The following is a 14,177-nucleotide window of genomic DNA, read 5'->3' on the forward strand; positions in this document are numbered from 1 at the left end:
TGCGGTGCCTTCTATTGTTGAGGAGCACGGGCTCTAGGCACACGGGCTTCAGTAGTTGTGGCCCACGGACTTCAGTAGTTGTGGCACACGGGCTCAGTAGCTGTGGCGCACGGGCTTAGTTGCTCTGCGGCATGTGGGATCATCCCGGATCAGGGCTCGAATCCGTGTCCCCTGCATTGGCAGACGGATTCTTAACCCCTGCGCTGCCAGGGGAACCCCGTGAACTATTTTTTTTCAATGATGGGAAACCATGTCCTAAGCCAGGGAAAGTTAGGATGCAGAAAACCTTGGTGATATGAGAGCTGAGACAGAAGAGGTGGTTTCTTATTTATCTCTGGGTCCTCAGTGTTTAATACAGAGCTTGAAAATACATCAAAATATGTCTAGCACAGTCACCTCATTTTACAAATCGATGGAGTTTCTATGAATAATGACTCATTGCCCTGGTTCTCATTAGTCCCATTTTACAGATGTGTAAACTGAGACTCAAGAGGCGAAGTGACTTTTCTATAGTGACATGGTAAATAATAGAGCCAAGAGTCCAACACAGCTCCTGCCAACTGGTTTTTTGCTCCTGAATTCATGGCAGTGTAGGATCTAGAATGCCAATGAAGAAGGAACTTCAGGTTATAAACAGTCTGGTTGGAAGTGGGTGGAGGAGCAGCCAGGAGACTACTAGTCTTGAACTCCTGCTTTCAGTCAGATTGCATATCTGTTGGAGTGGTTGCAGGTGGGAGAGGGCATGCTGAGGCCATAGCTGAGTTTACAATGAAAGGGCAGAGTTGAGGTGTGGGTTCTGAATTCCAAGCTGAAGATAGGCCAACCTGGTTCTCAACCTCCACCAATGCTGTCAACAAGACCCACCTGGGGCTTAGATAGCAGGGGATTTAACAGGCTGAGCTGTCTCTGTGGAAGGAGGGGCACTTTTCTCCCTATACCGCCTTTTTCTTGCTGGTCCATTCATTCACTGAACTGGATTTCTTCGGGACAGGAGGTTACCCTGGGACTGGCAGGAGAGGTTTCCACTCTCCCATCCAAGAGGCCTCTGTGTACTGGGGGCTGGGAGCTGTTGTGTCTTTCACCAACGACGAAATGAATTATGCACTGAAGGAGAAGGTAAAGATGAAATCTCAGTTTTGAGAGTCCGGGTGTGGAGGAGAAAGAAAGGGTGTGAACGGAGGGAGGGAGTTCCTGCAAAGCACTGCTTTCCTCCACATCTACCCCAACCGCAGAAGAGGAGCCCTGGTGGGAAGCAGGGGAGGGGGTGGAAGCACAGTAACCAGTGGGCTGGCTGAAAGAAGCCTCTCTTGGGTACTTATAGAGCTTGCATCTCCATGGTACCCAGGCACTTAAATTAAACTCCAGCCCAACTGCTTAGAGACTGGTGGAATGAAATGCTCTTTACCTGTCCTCTGCTCACGGTTTGATACCTCATTGTCAGAATTTTAGTTGAGCAAACTGAGTGAGTTTTATAAGATGCTATCAAGAAGGGTGTAGGCTTTGGGGCTAAAACCCAGATAACTTGCCTTAACATGGGGGCTGGGTAGAGTAGTGGAAAATACACGGGCAGAAAAAAAAAATCCGTGTGTGAAATTGGGCTCTCCATCATGGTTGCTGTGTGACTTTGGGTATGAGACAGTACCTTTTTGAGCCTCAGTTTTCTCATCTGTGAAATGAGAGGACAATACCCACCTCACTGTCAACTTGTGACAACTAAACGAGATGATGTATGTAAAGTGCTAGCTCAGCCGCTGAAACACAGGGGTTCTTTTAAAGGTGGTCCCTTACCTCCTTAGCTCTTTACTCATTTATTCAACAATACTCTTGTCTGTCAACTGTACCAGACAATGGGTCAAGCCCTCAGGACACAGGGTTGTTTCTGGTCTCAGGGCAAGGACAGTTTAGTCGGGGAGATATACAAGTCAACAAATAAATAAATATTTGCATGTTGGGATTGATAACAAGAAGAAAACAGCATGCTGTGACAAAATATCTTAGGGTGGGGACTGGCCCAGAGGAGAAGACCCTTCTGAGAAACTGACATTTAAGCAGAAACCTGAAGTAGCCAGCAATGCAAACAGGCCAAGAATGGGCATTCCAGGCTAAGGGAGCAGCAGGTAGAAAGGACCCAAAGATTTGGTGTGTTCAACACATCCAAAGAACCCTGTTTCCATTCCACTGTAAACTGTAGGAGGTTGTTTTTATGGAGGGATCCAAGCTAAGCAGTGGTGTCCTACAATCGTGCAAGGTTCTCTGACCCCAATCACATGGCTTCCTGCACGGTCACTGACATCCTGATCCGGGCTAAACAGAGTCCCTGCTCCCCAGCCCCTGTTCCTCAGCTGCAGAAGCCTGTAAATGTCCGAGACAGCCTAGTAAAGTTTGGATACTTTACTTACTCTATCTTTCGTTTTCAGAAGGTGTTATGTGTCTCGATGTGGATTTGAGGGGGTTTATCTTCTCTGGCATTTACTCAGCTTCTTAAATCTGTTGTCTGATGATTCCTGTCAAAGTTGGGAAGTTTCCAGCCATTATTTCTGAGTCCTTTTTCAGTCTACCCTCTTTCTCCTCTCCTCCTGGGACTCTCATCTTTAGTTACAGTCCTTCAGGTCCCTGGGGCTCTTGTTAATTTTTAAAATTTTTTCAGTCTATGTTCTCTCTATTGTTCAGATTAGCTCATTTCTATTGTTCTATCTTCTAGCTCACAGTTCTTTCCTCTGTCCCTTCCATTCTGCTCCTGAACCCATCCACTGAGGTTTTCATTTCAGTCGTTATGTTTTGTTTTTAGTTCAGATGTTTCCATTTGGTTGTCCTTTATGTCATTGATTTCTTTGCTAAGATTTTCTGTTTCCATGCTGAGGCTTTCTGTTTCTCCATTTTTGTCAAGTGTGTTGATAAATGCTCATTGAAGCATTTTTATCATGGCTGTTCTAACATCTTTGTTAGATAATTCTAAACCTCTTCTTTTGTTGCTGGGAGGGCATCTATTGACTATCTTTTTTCATTCGGTTTGAGATCTTCCTGGTTCTTGGTATGACGAATGATTTTTGACTGAAACCAGGACATTTTTATATGTTCTGAAACTCTGGATCTTATGTAAACCAGTTTTAGCTGGTTTGCTCTGATACCATTCCAGCAGGAGAATGGGGCAGGGGGCATACCTCATTATTGCCAGGTGGAGGTGAAAGTCCAATTACCCACTTGGCCTTGTTGACACCTGGTTGGGGTGGGGGAAGCAGTCCACACTGCTCACTGGCCTTCTCTGACACCATCCCAGGGGAGTGTTGGGGCACCTCATCACAGCCTCTTTTTTTTTTTTTTTGGCCTCGTCGCACAGCATGTAGGATCTTAGTTCTCCAACCAGGGATTGAACCTGTGCCCCCTGCAGTGAAATCGTGGAGTCTTAACCACTGGACCACCAGGGAAGTCCCTCATCACAGTCTCTTGAGGGTGGAAGTTTAGAGTCCCTACTTGGCCTTTGCCTGTGTAGGTGAAAGTGTGGCCACAGTTTTTTTTTTCCATGGTATTTAGCTAGAGCAGGGTGGTTATTGTCTAAAAGTTTTTATTTGCTAGTCTACCCCTTTGCTAGGTCTTGGCTAGAGAGAGCAGGCTTTTGTTGAACTTCTTTTTGTTGGGACCATTGGCGTTTGTGGGTTTCTCCAGCACTCAGTCTGGGATATGTGAGGCAAAAAGAAAACCCAGAGAACTCATCACCATGCCATTCATTACTTTGGCTTTGCAGGCCATATGGTCAGTCTTTGTCAAAACGACTCACCTCCTCAGTTGTAGCTAAAAGCAGCCCTGGACAATCTGTTAACAAATGGTGTGGCTGTGTGCCAATAAAACTTTATTTCCAAAACAGGCCACTGGCACTCAGGTTTTAATTTGCCTATCCCTGTTTTAAAATATTTTAATTACAGAGACTTGGGTCTCATCCTAGATTCTCACTTTTCTTTACTCCCTGTGTACACTCTGACTACAAAAGCCTTGGATCCTATCTCCAAAATATGTGTCCGTTATCACCTCACACCAGTCAGAAGGGCCATCATTAAAAACTCTACAAATAATAAATGCTGGAGAAGGTGTAGAGAAAAGGGAACCCTCCTACACTGTTGGTGGATATGTAAATTGGTGCAGCGACTATGGAAAACAGTGTGGAGGTTCCTTAAAAAACTAAAAATAAGACTACCATATGCTCCAACAATCCTACTCCTGGGCATATATCTGGAGAAAACTCTAATTTGAAAAGATACATGCACCCCAATGTTCATAGCAGCACTATCTATAATAACCAAGACATGGAAACAACCTAAGTGTCCATTGACAGAGGAATGGATAAAGAAGATGTGGTACATATAGACAATGGACTATTACTTAGCCATAAAAAGAATGAAATAATGCTATTCACAACAACATGGATGGACCTAGAGATGATCTTTTTTTTTTTTTTTTGTGGTACACGGGCCTCTCACTGTTGTGGCCTCTTCCGTTGCGGAGCACAGGCTCCGGACGCGCAGGCTCAGTGGCCATGGCTCACGGGCCCAGCCGCTCTGCGGCATGTGGGATCCTCCCGGACCGGGGCACGAACCCGTGTCCCCTGCATCAGCAGGTGGACTCTCAACCACTGCGCCACCAGGGAAGCCCAGATGATCATATTTTTAAAAAAAAATTTATTGGAGTATAGTTAATTTACAATGTTGTATTCGTTTCAGGTGTACAGCAAAGTGAATCAGTTATACATACACATGTATCCACTCTTTTTTAGATTCTTTCCCCATATTGGCCATTACAGGGTATTGAATAGAGTTCCCTATGCTGTATATACAGTAGGTGCTTATTAGTTATCTATTTTATATATAGTAATGTGTATATGTCAATCCCAAACTCCCAATTTATTCCCCCCCTTACTCCTTGGTAACCATAAATTTGTTTTCTACGTCTGTAATAGAGATTATCATATTTAGTGAAGTAAGTCAGACAGAGAAAGACAAATGTCACATCACTTATGTGTGGAATCTAAAAAAATTATACAAATGAACTTATTTACAGAACAGAAATAGACTCACAGACATAGAAAACGAACTTATGGTTACCAAAGGGGAAAGGAGGGGGGGAGGGATAAATTAGGAGTATGGGATTAACATATACACACTTCTATATATAACATAGATAATCTCTGTGATAACCTATATGGGAAAAGAATCTACAAAAATGAATATATGTATATGTATGACTGAATCACTTTACACCTGAAACAAACACAATATTGTAAATCAACTATACTCCAGTAAAATTAAAAAAAAAAAAGACAACCAAGAAGGATTTAAAAAAAGACAATCAACAAGGACCTACTGTATACACAGGGAACTATATTCAATATTTTGTAATAACCTATAATGGAAAGGAATCTGAAAAAGAATATATGTATGTATAACTGAATCACTCTGCTGTACACTTGAAACTAGCACACCATTGTAAATTAACTATACTTCCATTTAAAAAAAATAGTTTGAAAAAATACAAAATCTGTCTGTTCCCCTCTCTCCATCTCCACTTCCACTGTCTTAGCTGCGGCCACTCCTCACCTGCTTCCTCATCAGCTTCCCAACTGCGTTTCCTCTGCCCCTTTGCCTCATCATTCTAGTGGGCCAAGACATCTGGGCGTGTTCCGGCCCTCAATAGCGCTTCACTGGTCTTAAGATAAAGTCCAGCACCTTACCATGTATTGTAAGGACCAGTTTACAGGGGCCCTCGTGTCCCCCACCCCCACCCCCAGAGCCTCAATTCCTTGCATTCTCCCCTCACACCACACAATTGAGCTTGTGTATGTGACTTGCCCTGGGTCACCTCTTCTCACCTCTGGGCATTCACACAGCCTATTTCTCCTGTTAAGGATAGCCCTCTTCTGTCTTCAGCTGGCGAATTCTCCTTCTTCAGCTTGTAGCTTAGATGGGACCTCTTCTCTACCGTCCAAGGTTGAGTTACATGTCCCTCCATCTATAATACCCTTTAGGAATCCAGCCTCATCATTTGATTTCCCTATTTCTCTCTCTTTCTCTCTCTCTCATTGTTGTTTTTCCCTTCCCCAACTAGACCATAAACCCTGTGAGAGCAGGATTTTTTTTGTTTTTTAATATTTATTTGGCTGCGCTGGGTCTTAGTTGCAGCATACAGGATCTTTAGTTGTGCATGCGGGATCTAGTTCTCTGACCAGGGATCGAACCTGGGCCCCCTGCATTGGGAGCACGGAGCCTTAACCACTGGACCACCGGGGAAGTCCCGAGCGCCGCCGGGTTGTTTTTCATCTTTCCCACATTTCCTGTACCCAGAACAGTCCCCGCCCAGATTGACCTGGATTTGCATTAGAGAACATGGGCTAAACCCTGATCAGGGGCCTAAGATTCCCTGACACCACCTTGTAACCACTTTTCCTGCTCGTAGGGAGCAGATGGCATTAAACTGTTGGAATAATTAGGAGTCCATATGCCCCTCTAAGAAATAATGTGCCCATCTGTGGTGAGGAATGAGAATTATGCAGCATCCAAGTGTCCTTATGGAAGGATTTGTCTTTTTATTTTGAATCTGAAGTTTCTTTCTCAAAAGTCTTTGAGAGCTCTATCTCTTTCTTTACATCTATCAAAACATTAGGAAGAAGCCAAATGCAGTGCATGATCCATGAGTATATCCTGGATTGCTTTAAAAAGAGCAAACCACAAAGAACATTCCTGGGACACTGGGGTAAAAGGGAATACGGAATGCATTTTAGACAGTATTATCCTGTTGGTGTTAACTATCTCAGGAGTGATGGTGGTATTGTAGTTATTGCAGGAGGATAACCCTTGTTCTCAGGAGATAGAAGCTGAAACATTAAGGGGTGAAGTGTCACGATGTCTACAACTTACTTCAAATGGTTCAGGAACCATTTGAGCATTTCGGAGGGAGGGAGGGAGGGAGGGAGGGAGGGATGAAGAGAATGCAAATGTGGCAATATTGTTGAAAATCAGTAAATAATTTTTTTAAAAAAGGAACTGCATTTTATGTTTTCTTCAACTCTCATCTCTGAGATGAGATGGCGTGGCATACACCTCGATAAATGTTAGCTAAACTGCAGCAGCGACAACTGCTAGGCTGTCTAACAATGTGCACTGAACTGCGTTAGATGATCTGTTAAATTCCTCTCTATGAACTTCTGATCTTAGGATTTGAGAGACTTTATAACTAAAAAGCCCAGCGAACATCCATCTCTCCCCTAGTGAGCCGAATGGCCTGGGCTCTAGATAGATGTCACACAGCTTAACATTTTTACTGTAAAAGTCTTTATAAAGGAAAACAAGCTAAGGTAGGGGAGAAATTTGCCCACCATATTCCAAATAAGAGAAAAGAAATCTGGGTTTGGGTGTGACCATGGGTCGCCATGTCTGAGCTGATCCAGATTAAGAAGGATGGAGGGGCTTCCCTGGTGGCGCAGTGGTTGAGAGTCCGCCTGCCGATGCAGGGGACACGGGTTCATGCCCCGGTCAGGGAAGGTCCCACATGCCGCGGAGCGGCTGGGCCCATGAGCCATGGCTGCTGAGCCTGCGCGTCCGGAGCCTGTGCTCCGCAGCGGGAGAGACCACAGCAGTGAGAGGCCCACATACCGCCAAAAAAAAAGAAGGATGGAGACACTCTGACTCATCTTCCGGGACAGCTCCCTGGATGTCCCTTTAAGAGCTCGGCTGCCAGTGGACTGCAGCCCCTCTGATGTCCACCCCCGACCCAACTCAATAACTGAAGCTGCCTGGGAGGCTGAAGACTAGCACCTGCATGAAATTAACAGGGATTCGTGGGCCTTTCCTGGCCTCAGTCTCCTGGTATCGTATGTTTTCATTTCCTGGTGATCAAACATAAGGTCCAGCCCGGGAAGCCCTCACATCTGGCTCTTAAGGCAGTGGGGACGGGCCTTCAGAGATTGGCCAGCCCTGTGACATGGGCCAGGGACCAGAGGATGGCATGAGAGCAGGCACAGGATGGGTTTGCCCTACACACAGCCTCCAAGGGGGCTCACCTTGTAAACAGTGGCTTCTCTGGGGGACAGCAGTGATAATAGTATCAATAGTGGCTGCGGATTGAGCATGTACCCTGTACCAGACATCGAGCTGGCACGTCCCACATCCAGCCTCAAAATGTAAGTAACTCTGGGAATTCAGACCCAGGCCTGCCTGACATTAAATTCCAGGCTGCAGAGTAGCTGGTGTAACATAACCACCCCTCACCCCTGGGAATACAGAAGATTCTACCAGCACCTGAGATCTCGCGTCTGAGTGCTTGGTAAAGTTCTAGATTAATCTAATTACCGTTACTGTAAGGGCGCAAGGACTCAGAAGCCCTCCCCTCCACAGGTGTTCACCCTTAGCTCAGCTCCAGCGCCGCTGAAGAGGAATTCATTTCCAATCAGCAAGTTAACAAGTAACGTGGTTGGCCCTCAATAGGGGCAAGGTTCACCCATGGGCTACCAGCGAGTGCCGGGATTGGGAAGCAGAATTATGGGGGAAGGCGGGGGGCAACTTCTGCCTCTGCTTGGAACCATCAGCATGGACGAGGTCCACTGCCTGCAGTTTGTCCAACAGAGCCCTCTCGTCGGCAGGGAGGCCAGGAACTCCCTTCGTCCGGGTGCTGGAGAAGCTCTCCATCTGTGCAGCAACCTCTTGAGAAGAGTCAGCTGGGGCTCCCACGATGAAGGGGGCTTCTGAGCCAGCAGGACGGCAAAGAGTAAGTGCAGCGAGTCTTTGGGGGAATGAACGAATGGGCTTATGCAGAAGCGAGTGACATGTGCCAGAGGCTAGGATTTACCTGTGACCAGGAGCTGATCCCAGAGCCTGATTCTTCAGCTTCACCTCTTGCACTAAAGGTGAGCTGGGCTGAGTTCTTCCCATCTCCAGCCAAGAACCAGGACCTGGAATGTGGGCTGTGTGTTTGGGGCAGTGTGCGTTTTGTGCCTGGATGTAGAGAGGGCGTGTGTTCCTGCACGCTTAGGTCTCTGTGTAGTCAGCAGGCCAGGTGGCTATTGCCGCAGAGGTCCTGGGTGCTGCTAAACTCAACAAGCAGGTGGCTTTCTTTTGTCTCCCCTCCCCTTGCCATGCCCTTCAACAGGGATGCCAGCCTGGAAAACAAACAGCAGCTCACACATGTATACACACACACACACACACACAAACATACACATGCACACTCCATCATGCTTCTCCCCCTACTTCCCCCATCCCCCAGCAAAACACACGGTGAGGCACCTCTTCCGAGGAATCACCTGCGTTGGCTCTGCAGGTCCCAGGCATTTCCACAGCCACGCACATGCCCCCACTGCAGAGAACCACATGGGACTGGACAGTAGTTCTCCTGGGCAGTGGTCTATTTACAGGGAGATGGGTAGGGGGTGTCTTAGGTTGAGTTCCCTGGGGAAAAGATTCTGGGCTGGAGACTTGAGTGCAGGTTGTTTCTTAGTGTGTCAGGAACAGCACCTAGGAGGGAGTGAGGGATGCAGGATTGGGCAGAGGGGGGGCTTGGGCTGCAGTGCTGTAGCAGCAATGGCCTCAGCCAATCCCACTGGGAGCTCTGGAGCTGGGACAGCTCTTCAGAGATGTCGCTTACCCAGGTGAGCAGCCAGACCTTTGTAGCCCTCTATGGACCTGTCCCTGGATGTGGGCTTCCCACCTCACCACCACTCCCAGGGGGTAGGCAGTGTGACCTTGCCCTGGGCAGCTCCGTTCAGAGGGGGGCTTTCTGAAGCGTCCACGGGCAGCGTTCCCGGGCACAGGGAGAACCAATGCCTGGGAGCTAAAGGCAGGGATCTGCACTTGCTACAGGGCGTGGTCCACATCATGGTCTAAACTGTGATATTGTGAACTGGTTAAACACACCCTGACAATTTGGAAGAACACAGAAAATGTTCTCTTGCTGCTTCCACCACAGTTATTATTATTAGTTAATTGTTTATTTATTTTAGAATGGTGCCAGGCCTGAGTTCTTGACCTTGGGTGTCCAAGTGCCCGTATCTTTGAAGTCAACAGAGAAAGCTTTTCTCCCTTGGGTTTCTCCTCTCTCTCCTCCTCTTAATGGCTCTTTGACATCTTTATTCTTTTTTGTATCCCACCACCAACCCCACCCCAGTCTCATGGAAATTTGTCAATGTCCATGGTGTAGACATCCCCTCTATGGCTCATGTCAAACTACCAGCGTGACGTCACTGAACACGGGGCTGGGAAGGACATGTATCCGTCTTGGGAGCGGGATCTAGTACATCCCTGAGTGCAGTAGCAGCAGGGAGGGGCCAGGGGCTGAGGCCCTGAGGCCGTGGGCTGGGGCCTGCAGTTGGTAGGGAAGGGCTATCCTGCTTCCCTCTGTTCTGAGGGCCTGAGCCGGCTTGGAGTGTCCGATGGCTTCGACTTGGTCTCCATTCTGTTTCCCCCATGCTTTCCCATCCACAGGATGTGCCTCGGAAGAGGAATCTCATTTCTTTATGTGCTGGTCGTCAGTTCTTCCCCTCTGCCAGGTCTCCTGCAGGTTAATGCAGGGGCTTCCAGCAGGGGTGGGCTTGCCGTGAGGGGGAAAGGGGCCTCCACGGCAATGCTTCTGCCCTCGGTACGATAGCAGAGCCTTTGGCAGGGCCCAGGTTCTCTGTCCCTTGGGCATTTTGTGATGGTGCTAAGTGCTGGCGTCCGTACCCTGTGGTTAACAAGAGCCAGCATGTAGGACTGTTCCATCTCTGTGTAAGTGCTTTACCCCTGGACCTCAGTGAATTCTCATGACCTCCACAGGAGGCATGGAGCATTATTTTTCCCCATTTCACATAGGAGGAAGCTGGGTCTTAGGGAGGTTTAAGATGTGTCAAAGGCTTGTAGCAAGTACGTGGTAGAGCAGGGTTCCAACTCAAATCACTGATTCCAGAGTTTGTGCTAAAAACCATTTCACTGTATAGCCTCTCGGGCATAGAGACTGTCAAATGTCCCATCCTACAAGGTCAAAGGAGGAAGGATAAAGTGACCTTTCTACTGTACTTTTATATACATAGTATATATCCCGCGCTGCGTGTGACTCTGTGGGAACTTCCCGCCTCCCCTCGGCACAGGGAGAAGCGTGAGTGTGTGGTGCGGATGGATACAAACACCTCACCTCAGCGCTTGCTGCAGTGTCAATGCGGCTGCTCCTGGACACGCAGCCTTGCTCGGCATGTTCCGTTGTTCTCACATTTCCACAAGTCATACCCCATGCATTCCCCGCCCAGTGCAGGTCACCCCTCCACACGCGCCTCCGTGATATCTTCATTCATGCCCAGCATCTCTGCACCTGCGTGGTCCTTCCCATGCCCTTGCAGTGTGTCTTGCACACACCCAACACCGCCATACTTGTCCTTCTTCCATGTAGCTTGCACTGGGAATCGTGCTTGAGTGTACAAACCAATACTCACCTGGGCATACACCGTGTGCTCCCCTGCACACGGGCAAACACACAGTGTGCATTGCAATTCGACATACACACACATGCAGGACATAGCACCTGGGGCAGAGCCTGTGTTTTACACCCCATTCCTCAAAAACACAGTCTGTGGTACCTGCCCGGGCGGACTAAGTAAGTTATGCCTTTCCCTGGCCCATCCTCTCTTTCCTCGCCCCAATGTCACTGGCATCAGGATGCCCGGCACACCCCCAGAGCTGCAAGAGTCAAGACACATCCAATCAGTGGAGGTTCCCACAATAATAAAAAGGAAGGAAAACAGCCTGACAGACTTGCGCTCCTGAGAACTCCCCTCCTCCGAGCTGCCCTTGAAGCCTTACAGGTAGGGCGCAGATGGACATCAACTCACATTCTCTCGAGAAATGCTATGGATGCCATGGCTGCATGCCCAGCCCTGCCCAGAGAACACTGGGCAGCATCAGTCACTATCAAGATGTTCCTTTTCTGGGCTTCCCTGGTGGCGCAGTGGTTAAGAATCCGCCTGCCAATGCAGGGGACACGGGTTCCATCCCTGGTCTGGGAAGATCCCACATGCCGCAGAGCAACTAAGCCCGTGTGCCACAACTACTGAGCCTGTGTTCTAGAGCCCGTGAGCCACAACTATTGAGCCTACGTGCCACAACTACTGAAGCCTGTGCGCCTAGAGCCTGTGCTCTGCAACAAGAAAAGACACCGCAGTGAGAAGCCCGCGCACCGCAACGTAGAGTAGCCCCCGCTCGCCGCAACTAGAGAAAGCCCGCACGCAGCAACGAAGACCCAACGCAGCCATAACTAACTAACTAAATAAAATCTATTAAAAAAAAAAAAGTTCCTTTTCAAGGGGGCTGCATGACCTCCAGCACCGGGACAGTGTAGGAAGGAGGAAATCAAACATTACCCTGTCATCTCGGGCCCTGGCATCCTGCCCAGGTCCCGAAGGAAGGCCCTTGAGAGGTCCCGGGCTCCTCTCCACTTGTCACTTTCTCTTTTGGGTCACCTCGCTCAGACAGACCTGCAGTGCTCAGTGCTGCTGCCTCTCCCCCTCGCCCCTCCCCCCAGCAGGGGCGGCTCCTCAGGGGGGTCTGGGGGAGCAGAGGGAGGACCTGGGACGGGTGTGGGGAGCAATCAATTCTCTCCACACCTGGCACATGAACTCGGCTACTGAGTAGTATCTCCTGGGTGGTGGAGCCTGGAAGGAGACTCAGGGCGGAGACCCAGTCTTTAGTTCTGGAACCCCTGGCCTGGAGAGGGGGGTTCATCCCTTGGATGAACATGGGTGAGTACTGATAAATGTCTCCTTAGGGGGAACTAGGCTGCCTAACCAGGGGACGGAGGCTTCCCCCTTCCAAAGACTGGAGTCTGGGGTGGAGGAGAGATGGGGGAGAAGGCACTAGAGCAACTGTTCTCAACTGAGGGCAGCTTTTCCCCCCAGAGGACAGTTGGCCATGTCTGGAGACATTTTGGGTTGTCACATGCAGGCAGGGGGCTCTGGTGCATAGAGGCCAGGGATGCCGCTAAACATCCTACCATGCACAGCACAGCCCAGGACAGAGCCACCTGACCCCACATGTTCATGGTGCCCAGAAGGACAACCCCTGCAGTAGAGCAGAGGCTGGTCCAATGGGCAGAATGACCTCTGCCGACAGAACGGGGTTGACACTGAGGGACGGTCCTGCTCCCCATGTGTGGAGGGAGGGAGTGAGGACCCAGAGTGAAGGAGCAGGGGATGTCCAGCCATGCCCTCCCGTCAGTTCTGCCCAGGGACAAGTTCTCCAGGCTGGTGTTGGGAAGAGGCTTCCTGCCTTCCTGGAGGAAGGGAAAGGCCCATGCTGGGGGGTGGGGCAGGGGAAGAACCTTGGTGGGAAGACTTGATGGGTTGGATGTCTTTTTGGCTATTAAGGTTCAATCTAGATCTTCCCAGGGCACTACTTGTGCACGTGTCTGTGTCCTTCCTTCTAAATCCCCATCAGAGCTGAATTAACTGCTCCTCCCACTGTGTTCCCGTCATGCCTTGCACGGTTTTCTCCCCAGCACTTCCGTGTTGCATTGCTATTGTTGATTTGCTGGTTGGTATTCCCCACCAGACTGCTCCTGGATGGCCGTGGTTATTCATCCTTGTATCCCTAGCACTTGACTTAGTCAACCGAGCACCTAAGATGTGTAGGCACTCTTTGTTGACAGAGTGGACAGATGCATGATTTCAGTGGATATATCAGTAGCTAACATGTTTTTGTCTAGGCAGTTATCTTTCCTGGGGGAACCACTGTTTCCCTCTCTTTATGGCCCCCAAGTTCTTTTTTTTTTTGAAGTATAGTTGATTTACAATGTTGTGTTAATTTCTGCTATACAGCAAAGTGAGTTAGTTATACATATGTACATTCTTTTTCATATTCTTTTCATTATGGTGTATCACAGGATATTGAATATAGTTCCCTGTGCTATACAGTAGGACCTTGTTGTTTATCCATCCTATATATAATAGTTTGCATCTGCTAAACCCAAACTCCCAGTCTATCCCTCTCCCACCCACCTTCTCCTTGGTAACCACCACTCTATTCTGTATGTCTGTAATTCTGTTTCTGTTTCATACATAGGTTCATTTGTGTCATATTTTAGATTCCACATATAAGTGATAGCATATGGTATTTGTCTTTCTCTTTCTGGCTCACTTCACTTAGTATAATAATCTCTAGCTTCATCCATGTTGCTGA

Source organism: Orcinus orca, chromosome 3, assembly GCF_937001465.1.
Source record: "Orcinus orca chromosome 3, mOrcOrc1.1, whole genome shotgun sequence".
Lineage (NCBI taxonomy): Eukaryota > Metazoa > Chordata > Mammalia > Artiodactyla > Delphinidae > Orcinus > Orcinus orca.